Source organism: Salmo salar, chromosome 07, assembly GCF_965601325.2.
Source record: "Salmo salar chromosome 07, fSalSal1, whole genome shotgun sequence".
NCBI classification, from domain to species: domain Eukaryota; kingdom Metazoa; phylum Chordata; class Actinopteri; order Salmoniformes; family Salmonidae; genus Salmo; species Salmo salar.
Window position 1 is genome coordinate 29,939,343 of NC_138297.1, and position 13,619 is coordinate 29,952,961.

Genomic DNA, 13,619 nt, shown 5'->3' on the forward strand with positions numbered 1-13,619 from the left:
GTCCCACAGTTGACACGTCAGAGCAAAAACAAAGCCTTGAGGTCGAAGGAATTGTCCGTATAGCTCCAAGACAGGATTGTGTTGAAGCACAGATCTGGGGAAGGGTAACAAAACATTTCTGCAGCATTTAAGGTCCCCATGAACACAGTTGCCTCCATCATTCTTAAACTGATGCACCAAGACTCTTCCTAGAGCTGACCCCCAGCCAAACTGAGTCATCGGGGGAGAAGGGCCTTGGTCAGGGAGGTGACCAAGAACCCGATGGTCACTCTGACAGAGCTCTAGATTTCCTCTGTGGAGATTGGAGAACCTTCCATAAGGACAACCATCTCAGCAGCACTCTACCAATCAGGCCTTTATGGTAGCATGGCCAGACGGAAGCCACTTCTCAGTAAAAGGCACATGACAGCCCACTTGGAGTTTGCCAAAAGGCACCTAAAGACTCTTAGACCATGAGAAAGAAGATTCTCTGGTCTGATAAAACCAAGATTTAACTCTTTGGCCTGAATGCCAAGCGTCACGTCTGGAGGAAACCTGGCACCATCCCTACAGTGAAGCATGGTGGTGCCAGCCATCATGCTGTGGGGATGTTTTTCAGCGGCAGAGACTGGGAGACTAGTCAGGATCGAGGCAAAGATGAACGGAGCTCCAGAGCTCAAACCTGCTCCAGAGCTCTCACTACCTAAAACTGGGGCAAAGGTTCATCTTCCAACACGATAACAACCCTAAGCACACAGCCAAGACAATGCAGGAGAGGCTTTCGGGACTCAAGTCTCCTTGAGTGCCAGAAAATGGACTTGAACCCGATCAAACATCTCTGGAGAAACCTGAAAGTAGCGGTGCAGCAACGCTCCCCATCCAACCTGACAGACCTTGAGAGGATATGCAGAGAAGATTTGGAGAAACTCCCCAAATACAGGTTTGCCTTGCTTGTAGCGTCATACCCAAGAAGACTCAGGCTGTAATTGCTGCCAACGATGCTGAGTAAACTGAACTGTCAGTTCTGCAGCCTTGTTAAATGCTGACAAAAGTGCATATGATGCCAAAAAGCGATACACTTTCCTACCAGACCATCAGGTCAGTGAGTGTAATGGGTCAGCAACATTAAGTTGGTGAATTTTACAATAACCCACATAACTAGTAGACACTAAATAAAAATCATGATGTACAAGACGTCTGATTCGTGCCCCACATAGAAATAATAAACTAGAATACCCCCCAGTCACGCCCTGACCTACTTCACCATAGAGAAACAATGGCTCTCTATGGTCAGGGCGTGACAATGAATGAATGCGACTGTTTTTAGTCTTTGCTGTAATAAAGGCGTTACAAAAAAGCATTACAACAGACTCTCTGGTACGCTTATAATTGATTTAGTGTTGTTTATATTGTTCCAAACTGTAACGGTTGTCGTACGTAGTGGACCAAGGCGCAGCGGGTTGAGTGCTCATAGTGACTTTTATTGAACACAAAATTAAACAAAACAAGAAAACGATCGAACGAACAGGATTGCAGGCTACACACACAGCTATGCAAACAACAACTTCCCACAAAGGGACAGGAAACAGGGCTACCTAAGTATGACTCTCAATCAGCAACAACGATGTACAGCTGTTCCTGACTGAGAGCCATACCAGGCCAACACAAAGAAATACACAACATAGAAAACCATAGAAATACAAAACAAGAACATTACCCAAAAACCCCGGAACACATAAATCAAACACCACTCTTACATAAATACATATCCCATTAAACCCCAAACCACATAAAACAAATACCCCCTGCCACGTCCTGACCAAACTACAATAACCAATAACCCCTTATACTGGTCAGGACGTGACACCAAACGATCAGAGAACGTATATTGTAATCTAACAGCAACTTTTTGGCACACATAATATACATTCAGCGCTTGCACCTCACCTTATTTTTCTTGATCTCCAGTATTTTCCACAACTAGTCAAATGTATTCTGTCACCTGACTTCCCCTTTACCTCCTGAACAACCGGTAAACATTCCCCAGTTTCGAGTTTATTTGTCACGTCCTCTGCATCCATTTTGCTGCCACATGTAACGGTGTCCAGAGTTTGTTATAACCAATTTATTGTTGTGATTATGATATGCTATAGGTCAGGCCCTATTGGTCAAGTGCATGCAATGCATACGTGTCATGTAAAGAGAGGAAGGGTTGTGGGAATAGGGAATGTTTTTCCTAAACAAATGAGGGATTTCAGTAATATAACTTTTCATCCAGAAATGGCTGTAATTATGTTGCAGCTTCAGCAACACGGACAGCGCAATACACACTTGATGTTCTGTGGTGGTCGCTGCAGCAGGGAGGAGAGAGAGATGGGTGCTGGTCACACAGTCACTCGCTGTTTTTTTTTACACAGCACAGCAAGTCTGAGCCAGGCCCAGCACAATCAAATCAACTGCGGTCGCACTCCCTCTAGTCATTTGTGTGTTTTATTTATTATATATTATACAAAGTGGTCCTGGATCGCTTCTTACAGGCACTACCCCACGACATGAAGAGGGCAGCGAGTCTATGTGCGCCCCAGACCTTGGAGGGCCTCCTGGAAGCAGTGGCGACGCATCATAACACGCAGGCCCTGCTGAGTGGGAGCACGAGTTGAGGAAGAAGGTACGAGCCGGCCGAAGAAGAGAGCGAGGACGACCAATAGCCTGTGTGGCCCGGAAGCAACCGGTTAACCATCATGTGTCTACGGCTCCGGAGTCGGAGGGGGTGCCGGAACCCGAACCCCCTGGGGAACCCCTGGAAGAGGAGCCCAGCCTCCCCTTCCTCGATTTTGAGGGGCCAGTCGAGACCCCCACTGGGGGCCAACTGGAGGGGACAATTTGGGATGGCCCAGTGGGAGGATCTGAACTTGAAAGCCGCCGCAGCCCAAGTGATAGCGGTGGATGGACAGCTACTTCCAGGGGTGAGTGACTGGTGATACCCCCATTTCCAAATCAAGAATAACCTTTTGTATCAGGTGTCACGCCAACAGAGGGAACTTCGAGAGATATTGTTGCTGCCCCGATGGTACGTGGGAACCATTCTTCAGCTGGCCCACACCCACCTGTTGGGAGAGCACCTGGGAATGGAGAAGACCCAGGAACGGATCGCCACCCGGTTCCACTGGCCCGGCATGAGGAGGGCCGTGGAAGACTACTGTCGCAGCTGCCCAGAGTGGCAACTCACGGCCCCGAAAGCCCACTTCCGAAACCCATTGGTCCCCCTACCGATCATCGGGGTGCCCTTGGAACGCATCGCCATGGACATAGTGGGACCCCTGGTAAAAACAGCACGAGGACACCGGTACATCCTGGTGATAGTAGATTATGCCACCCGGTATACCAAGGCCATTCCCCTACGGGCGGCGGTATCCAAATGAATCGCCCGGGAGCTGTTCCACCTCTTTAGCCGGGTGGGCATCCCAAACGAGATCTTGACAGATCAAGGTACGGAGTTTATGTCCCACCTCATGAAAGAGTTGTGTGCCCTCCTGCAGATCAAGCAGATCTGGACCTCCGTTTTTCACCCGCAGACAGATGGGCACGTCGAGCGCTTTAATAAAACGCTCAAACAGATGCTGCGGAAGGTCATCGAGCAGGACATCGTCAGCCACAGCCAAGGTTGGGAAGAGCACTTGACGCGCCTCCAGGCGGTGCTGGACGCACTCAGACAAGCCTGGTTGACTGCAAACCCCAAGAAGTGCAAACTAGGTTTCGAGGAGGTGGAGTACCTGGGGTATTTGATCAGACAGGGGAACGTCAAGCCCCAGGAGAGGAAGGTTCACGCGGTACGTGACTGGCCGTTTCACGCACCAAGACACAGGTCAAGTCCTTCCTGGGACTGGCAGGATACTATAGCCGATTTATCCCCAACTTTGCGGCTATAGCTTCCCCCCTCACCGATCTAACCAGGGCCCACCTCCCAAAAACAGTGAAATGGACGAACGAGACAGAAGCGGCGTTCAGCCGTTTGATGGAAGCGCTGTGCTCCCATCCGATTCTCGTAACGTCTGATTTCCAGGTGCCGATGGTTGTCCAGACGGATGCGTGTGATACGGGACTAGGCGCCGTTCTGTCCCAGATACACGATGGGGAGGAGCACCCCATCATGTACATCAGCAGAAAGCTGGTTCCTTGAGAAAAAAAGTACTCTATTGTTGAGAAAGAGTGTCTAGCGGTGAAGTGGGCGCTAAACACTCTCAAGTATTACCTGTTAGGTACCCACTCCACCCTGGTCATGGACCATGCTCCCCTGGTCTGGATGGCCAGGGGAAAGGACACAAACGATCGGGTTACCAGGTGGTTTTTGTCCCTTCAACGCTTCTCTTTTTCAGTTGTGCACAGGTCAGGGGCGATGCATGGAAACGCGGATGCCCTATCGAGAAGGGAGACATACGTCGCACTAACGACAGTCCCCTCCCCGACAGAGGGGGGGCGGGCGTACAGCAGGTCAGCCACCAGGGGGAGACTCATCGAGGCCTGGTGACAGACGGAGTATACATCACGAGGTGATGGCTCCATCTGCTGGACGTGGCAGGTCTCGATGGGCTCTACGCCCAGGACTAATTGGGGCTGATTGGGGAGTTGATGAGTAATCAAGGGCTGATTGCTCACCAGCTGTACAAGCCCCATAATGCTGCCAGAACACAGGAGAGGACTGGGGGAAGTAAGGTGACTTCCGTGTAGTTGGAGACGGTGCCCGAGCTAAGACGAGGGAGTTTGAGTTTGTGTGCCCGACAGGATACAGCAAGACTCGGAGCCCAGAATACGGTATCCCGGAGAGGGTCTCATGGGGGAGACCTATCCTTTCCTTTTGATTTATTATTTAATAAACACCCTTGAAACCGAGCTAATCATACTCTGTCCGTGTCTGATCTGTGTAAACGTCTTGACCAAACCCCCTGGTCTGCCACAATACATTTTACATACACATTTAGCATACATGGTACTTTTATATAAAGCAGTTACATAACAATAATACATTACCAAACATAAACTCTTTAATCCCACCCCTCAGCCACTCTCAGCCCATCCCACCTATCACCATGGACCACCCTCGTTTGGTTTGCATGTGCCATATATTTTTCAATTGTGCTGTGATGTTTTACATTTTGAAACTTTCTAATCATATATGGCGCATGCAAACCAAACGAGGGTGGTCCTCAGATTGTGAGCTAAAGATTAAAACCTTTCCTACGAGTATTATTATATTATTTATTGACTGACTATGACTTTCCAAATTGCCCAACACTGCTATTTGTAAGGTACATTTTAAGTGAATGTTGTGATTTTTTTAACCATTCCTGAACTTGTGACCAGAAACAAGCTACAAGCAATACCAGAATAAATGATCGAGGGATTGTGTCTCTTCGCAGCAAAATCTACAGAGCTGAGCTTGTTGTATGCCCCATATATATAGCATTCTGTTGGTGGCAAGAATTTTGTATAAGAATTTAAATTGAAAAACTCAAAGTGTTGAATCAAGTGTTGTTTTTTGTTCCAGTCATAAACCATGTGCCATGGATTCAGTACATCAAAAATCTCTTCCCATTTATTTTGCAACCTGTACAAAATAGAACCTGGTTGTTTTCCCCACTAAAACAGTTTGTCTTTTTTAAACATGAAAAATATATTTATATATTTCAGCAGCTTGTTAACATTTTTGTCCTCAAATGAAATTGGTAGATTTTTCTATTTATGCCAAATCCTTTCAGCCAATTTGTATCTTTAATATATGTCAAGCAAACAAGTTCCCTACCTTCACCCTTTTCTACTTGCCTCCTCCATTTCTGTGGTAATGCTGCAATCAGTTGGTTGTAAGTTTGGATTGAGCAGACATTCCCATATATTTTCAATAGGTGCATATGTGACATAACTCCTCAGTTTCTATTCATAATATCATTAATAAATATAATTTAAAAAGTACATTTTTTCCATAAAGAATGTTTTTTTAATTAATCAGCATATTTGAGTTTTAACCATAACATTTGTTGTAATATTTGTTCTATCTTTTCTGGAGGATAAATCTGAAATTGTAACTATGGCTTGTTTAAGAAAGGGTGATGCTTAAAAAAAAATAACATTTTCAATTAGTCGGAAATGAGACGTAATAAAGGCAAAAAGGCAATTTTATAAAGTATCTATATAAAGGCAAAAAGGCCATTTTGAACAAAGGCTTTTTTAATAATCTACTGGGGAACCATTTTGGGTTTAAGTATAACTTATGTATGAGAGAAGCTTTTAGTGAGAGGTTTAAAGCTTTAATATATAATAATTTAAGCCCCCCAAACTCATATTCATTATATAAATAGACACATTTAATTTTGTCTGGCTTAGCATTCCAAATAAAATGAAATCTTTTTTGCTCATGTGATTAAAAAAAATAGTTGTCTGGAGTAGGTAATGCCATTAGTAAGTAAACTGTGATAGGACCAAAGAGTTAATTAATGTGCTTTTCCTATAAATAGACAAGTATTTACATCTCCATGGTAGTAGAATCATATCTACAGTATTTTTGAAAACTTTCCATTGAAATTGATTGTGATAAGTTAATTAATATTTTTTGAAATGTGAATACCAAGTATGTGTACTTTACCCATTTTATTGGTCAACTACAATGTAGTACAAACACTGTGTCTTTTAACGATCTGATACGTAACATGGTACACTTGTCATAATTAGGTTTTAGTCCAGAGAGGCTAGAAAAGTGATCAAGATCTTCAATGAGATTGTGCAGGGATCCAGATTGCAGACTTAAGAAAAAAACTTGAGTCATCGGCATACATTGACACTTGTTTTTATCCCATGGATTTCTAACCCGTTGATGTTTTTGTTGGATTTAATTTTAATATCTAGCATTTCAATGGCCATAATAAATAGAAATGGAGACAACGGACAGCCTTGTTTAACTCCTATTAAAAGCGTAATACTTTCTGAGAAGTAACCATTATTTACTATTTTACATCTGGGGTTGCTGTACATAACTTTAACCCACTTTATAAGAGATTCACCGAAATTAAAGTAATCCAGGCATTTATAGATAAATTCTAGTCGTACTTTATCAAACGCCTTTTCAAAATCTGCTATGAACACCAGGCCTGGTATCTTTTATGTTTCATAATGTTCAATTGTTTCAAGTAATTGTCGTATATTATCTCCAATATACAATCCATGTAGAAAACCTGTCTGATCAGGATGAATAATATCTGGTAAAACCTTTTTGGTTCTATGTGCTATGCATTTTGCCAGGATTTTTGCATCACAACATTGACGTGTAAGAGGCCTCCTGTTTTTTAAATGGACTGGAAATATGGGCAGTCCCATGATTACACAATTCAATACTGTCATCTGCCACATTCAAAGCCCCGTAGGTCTATTGCATATCTTTGAGGGTGCTTTTTAAGAGAACTAACCAAATAACATGGAAAACAGAGGAAAAAAATAACAATAATAGATCATATTAATAGAAATAATAACAGCACAATCTTATAAATGCATGCTCATATTTAGAAAGTCCTAGCAAGGCTATGAGCATATCAGCCCAACCTGCTCAGTTCATTGGATCCAATATTTTGAAAAATGTTTTAAAAATGAAGAGAAAACTACATATATATATATCCTGCTCAAAAAAATAAAGGGAACACTTAAACAACACATCCTAGATCTGAGTGAATGAAATAATCTTATTAAATACTTTTTTCTTTACATAGTTGAATGTGCTGACAACAAAATCACACAAAAATAAATCAATGGAAATCCAATTTATCAACCCATGGAGGTCTGGATTTGGAGTCACACTCAAAATTAAAGTGGGAAACCACACTACAGGCTGATCCAACTTTGATGTAATGTCCTTAAAACAAGTCAAAATGAGGCTCAGTAGTGTGTGTGGCCTCCACGTGCCTGTATGACCTCCCTACAACGCCTAGGCATGCTCCTGATGAGGTGGCGGATGGTGTCCTGAGGGATCTCCTCCCAGACCTGGACTAAAGCATCCGCCAACTCCTGGACAGTCTGTGGTGCAACGTGGCGTTGGTGGATGGAGCGAGACATGATGTCCCAGATGTGCTCAATTGGATTCAGGTCTGGGGAACGGGCGGGCCAGTCCATAGCATCAATGCCTTCCTCTTGCAGGAACTGCTGACACACTCCAGCCACATGAGGTCTAGCATTGTCTTGCATTAGGAGGAACCCAGGGCCAACCGCACCAGCATATGGTCTCACAAGGGGTCTGAGGATCTCATCTCGGTACCTAATGGCAGTCAGGCTACCTCTGGCGAGCACATGGAGGGCTGTGCGGCCCCCCAAAGAAATTCCACCCCACACCATGACTGACCCACCGCCAAACCGGTCATGCTGGAGGATGTTGCAGGCAGCAGAACGTTCTCCACGGCGTCTCCAGACTCTGTCACGTCTGTCACATGTGCTCAGTGTGAACCTGCTTCATCTGTGAAGAGCACAGGGCGCCAGTGGTGAATTTGCCAATCTTGGTGTTCTCTGGCAAATGCCAAACGTCCTGCACGGTGTTGGGCTGTAAGCACAACCCCCACCTGTGGACGTCGGGCCCTCATACCACCCTCATGGAGTCTGTTTCTGACCGTTTGAGCAGACACATGCACATTTGTGGCCTGCTGGAGGTCATTTTGCAGGGCTCTGGCAGTGCTCCTCCTGCTCCTCCTTGCACAAAGGCGGAGGTAGCGGTCCTGCTGCTGGATTGTTGCCCTCCTACGGACTCCTCCACGTCTCCTGATGTACTGGCATGTCTCCTGGTAGCGCCTCCATGCTCTCGACACTACGCTGACAGACACAGCAAACCTTCTTGCCACAGCTCGCATTGATGTGCCATCCTGGATGAGCTGCACTACCTGAGCCACTTGTGTGGGTTGTAGACGCCGTCTCATGCTACCACTAGAGTGAAAGCACCGCCAGCATTCAAAAGTGACCAAAACATCAGCCAGGAAGCATAAGAACTGAGAAGTGGTCTGTGGTCACCACCTGCCGAACCACTCCTTTATTGGGGGTGTCTTGCTAATTGCCTATAATTTCCACCTGTTGTCTATTCCATTTGCACAACAGCATGTGAAATGTATTGTCAATCAGTGTTGCTTCCTAAGTGGACAGTTTGATTTCACAGAAGTGTGATTGACTTGGAGTTACATTCAGTTGTTTAAGTGTTCCCTTTATTTTTTTGAGCAGTGTATATATATATATATATATATATATATATATAATCTCGCAAGACTAGATCTTTATGTCCATTACATTTAAGACATATTTCATGTAGTCCTCATAATATCCTCTTTTATTCCGACAAAAAAGGAAGAAGGAAAAAGGAACATAGATTTTAACGGCCACAAATGACTGCCAGTAAAAAATGTGTCTTAGGCATCACACTACCCATAAAGGAATACCTAAGTTTAACTTACAATAGACTCTGACACAGCCATGGCACGATAGCCAAGAACGCATGCAGTACTGACAATCCAGAGAGAGTAAACCTGTAAAACCAACCCTGTCTCCACCCACACACATTTTGTTTTTATTCCAGGGTGGTTACTCAATCACCTAAGTTGTTTTACACCTAGGCCTATATCACTAGGATCAAGAATATAAAAGGTAGCGTAAATAGCTTATGTAGAAACATATAATATACCTCTCGCTTAGATAAGTGCTTTCATAAGCATGTTATTGTGTTGGTTCTACCATTAACTTTAATCAGTTTATCCCAGTGTTAACCAGCCTGCCACTGTCACGTCTATTCCCGCTCCTCCCCGACGTCAACGGTTTACTTACCGCTGGCCCTGGCAACCATCGTTAAACTCACCTGGCACCCATCATTACGCGCACCACACACCTGGACTCCATAATTTCACTGATTTTCTCCCCTATATCTGTCACTTCCTTTGTTCCATTCCCCAGGCAGTATTGACTATGTGCTTCATGCCTATACGCTACTTGTAGGTCTTGTATTGGTCTATGGTCCGTTTAGTATTAAACTCACCACCTGCACTTGCTTTCTGACTCCCAGCGTATACATTACAGAACACTGACTCCCAGCGTATACGTTACAGAACACTGACTCCCAGCGTATACGTTACAGAACACTGACTCCCAGCGTATACGTTACAGAACACTGATTCCCAGCGTATACGTTACAGAACACTGACTCCCAGCGTATACGTTACAGAACACTGACTCCCAGCGTATACGTTACAGAACACTGACTCCCAGCGTATACGTTACAGAACACTGACTCCCAGCGTATACGTTACAGAACACTGACTCCCAGCGTATACGTTACAGAACACTGACTCCCAGCGTATACGTTACAGAACACTGACTCCCAGCGTATACGTTACAGAACACTGACTCCCAGCGTATACGTTACAGAACACTGACTCCCAGCGTATACGTTACAGAACACTGACACCCAGCGTATACGTTACAGAATACTGCCTCAACAAATGGAAGCAGCAGGTAATCAGGACATCTCCCAGATGGTTGATGAACAGGGATAGCTACTTCGTCAACACCACGACCAGCTGGCGCAACTGGGGAGGGCTGTGGGAGAGGTTCTTCGCAGTCTTCAACATCTCGAACATGCCCGAGAGGAATTGTCTTCATCTAGTGGAGGATACTCTGCCACCAGTCAATCCAGTGACCCAGCACACCAGTCCACTCAGGTCAGTGATGCTGGTCATCCTGACATAGTCGGAATAAGCGCTCATCCCCCTCTCTGCCCTCCAGTGGATGATCGAAGATACCTCTGAACAGAGCCATAAACCCCTCATACGAATCCAGCTCCTCTTCTCCTCTCTTCCAGACAGCCGTAGCCCACTCCAATGCCCGCCCAGTCAGCAGAGAAATAACTGTGACAATCTGTCCCTCCCGAATAAATATGATGGAACCCCATCTAAATGCCATGGCTTCCTACACCAGTGCTCCCTCTATTCTGCACACCAAATGGGAGCTCCCACCACTGAGAAGTCCAAGGTTGCCACGGTTATTTCTCTGCTGACTGGGCGGCATTGGAGTGGGCTACGGCTGTCAACGAGAAGAGGAGCTGGATTCGTATGAGGGGTTCATGGCTCTGTTCAGAGGTATCTTCGATCATCCACTGGGGCAGGTGTGAGTATCCTATCTTCATCATTTTCTGCCAGACCCTTTTTAGTGTCGATCACACTAGCTGGCTGTCCCTCAGGTACTGTTCCTACAGCGTTAGTGGATTCCGGTGCCGCGGGGAACTTTATTGACCAGACCCTTGCCTCCTCTTAATATAACCTCATACCCACTCTCCTCTCCATTTCCGGTCCAAGCCCTTGATCAACCACTAGGATCTGGAACCATCACCACACCACTCACACTTACTGTGGAGTCCATTCATCAGGAGAATATTCCCTTCCTCATCACTAGTGCACCATCTCACAAGATCACATGATTTCCCACGTGTTTTTGGAACACTTCATATGTGACATTTCACATGTGAAAATGTGTTTTTGAAATATTTCACATGTGATTACATGTTTTCAAATATGCAATTCCATGTGTTATTGCTGTTCAGCTAAAATATGACCCCCACCTGGGATTTGAACTGCACAACCTCTGGATTTGAGGTACGCTGATCTTTCTGCTGCGCCACCAAATTTGTAGCATTCACCTAAACATTTATTACCTAGAATACATCTCTGCACTTAGCAAAATAGGGCCTTCAGCACTATCATCACATGTAAAGTGTTCTAAAAACACATGGTTTTACATGACTTCACTTGTGAAAATCCACTTGTGAAACTTCATGTGAAATATCATCATGTGAAGAGTTCCAAAAACACATGATTTCACATTTGAAAGTCCACATCACATGTGAAGTGTTCCATAAACACATGGTTTCACATGATTTCACATATGCAAAACATGTGGAAATGTTACATGTGAAATCATGTGGGGTTATGTTGAGCTTAGAATAATATACATTAGCCTAGTTCATATTGTTGTTATAGTTATCCTGCATCCAAACTTTAGCAGCACAATTAGGTGCAACCATCTAGTACCGGGTTGGACCCCCTGTTTACCTCCAGAACAGCCTGAATTCTTCAGGGCTTTCTACAAGGTGTCAGAAACGTTCCACAGAGGTGTTGGTCCATGATGGTATGGCATCACGCAGTTGCTGCAGATTGGAACGGTGGAATATTCATGCTGTGAACAGCTCGTTCCATCTCATCCCAAAAATTATCTATTGGATTGAGGTCTGGGGACTGCAGAGCCCACTCAAGTAAACTGAACTTGCTGTCATGTTCCAGGCAATTTTTTTTCCACTTCTCAATTGTTCAGTGTCGATGATCGCGTGCCCACTGGAGCAGCTTCTTCTTGTTTTTAGCCGATAGGAGTGGAACACGGTGGGGTTGTCTGCTGCAATAGCCCATCCGTGACAAGGATCGGCAAGTTGTGCGTTCTGAGATGCCGTTCTGCACACCACTGTTGTACTGCGCCATTATTTGTCTGTTTGTGGCCAGCCTGTTAGCTTGCACGATTCTTGCCATTCTCCTTCGACCTCTCTCATCAACGAGTTGTTTTCGCCCACAGGACTGCCACTGACTGGATGTTTTTTGTGTCACACCATTCTCAGTAAACCATAGACACTGCCTTGTGTGTAAAGCCCAGGAGGGCAGCCGTTTCATATTGGATCTGGCGCACCTGGCACCGACGATCATACCACGCTCATAGTCGTGTAGGTCACTCGTTTTGCCGACTCTAACGTTCAATCGAACAGTAACCGAATGCATCGATGCTTGTCGCCCTGCTTTATATAGCAAGTCATGGCCACGTGACTCACTGTCTTGTAGGAGCGATCCATTTTTGAGAATGGGGTGCTGTACCTAATAAACTGTCCGGGAGTGTATATATGTTTAGTCAATAAAATTATTTAATTGTCACATGAAAAAGTAGTTAGGCTTGTGCACTGTCCCACTTTTACTTCAGACTGGCACTTTGTGGCCCTGATCCAGAGAGTGTGCCAAGCCCATCTTGGAGAAACTTCTGGCGAAGAGAGCTGTCACTGACGAGGGCTACAGTGCTGGCCGAAAGCCCCAGACAACACCAGATGAGGGAGCTCTAAATGGGACCTCTGAATGCAAGCTGCACCAGAGGCAAATACAAGCTGCACCAGAGGCAAATACAAGCTGCACCAGAGGCAAATACAAGCTGCACCAGAGGCATGCCCCCTATGGGCAGGATGCCTCTGTGTGGGTGTCACTGTGTAGGGTGATACACCATTTCATGGGTGCACAATTCATAGGTGAGGTTGTAGGGCTACAGTGCAATAAGAATGTCAATACGGATAATAGGCTGACTGGGGAGGTGATTTCTCACAGTCAAGTCTCGCAATAAGAGCTATGATGCTAATATTTGTATAAACTCTTCAGAATTGTGTTCTGTGGGTGTCACTGAGTAGGCTGATACCCCATATCATGTGTGCACAATTCATAGGTAAGACTGTCGGGTGCATATAAGTATGCCCCCAATGCAATTCTGAAGTCTTAAAACATCCACAGTGCAATGTAGCTTTCTTTTGGTCAAATTAGATCATTATTGTCTTTTGTTGA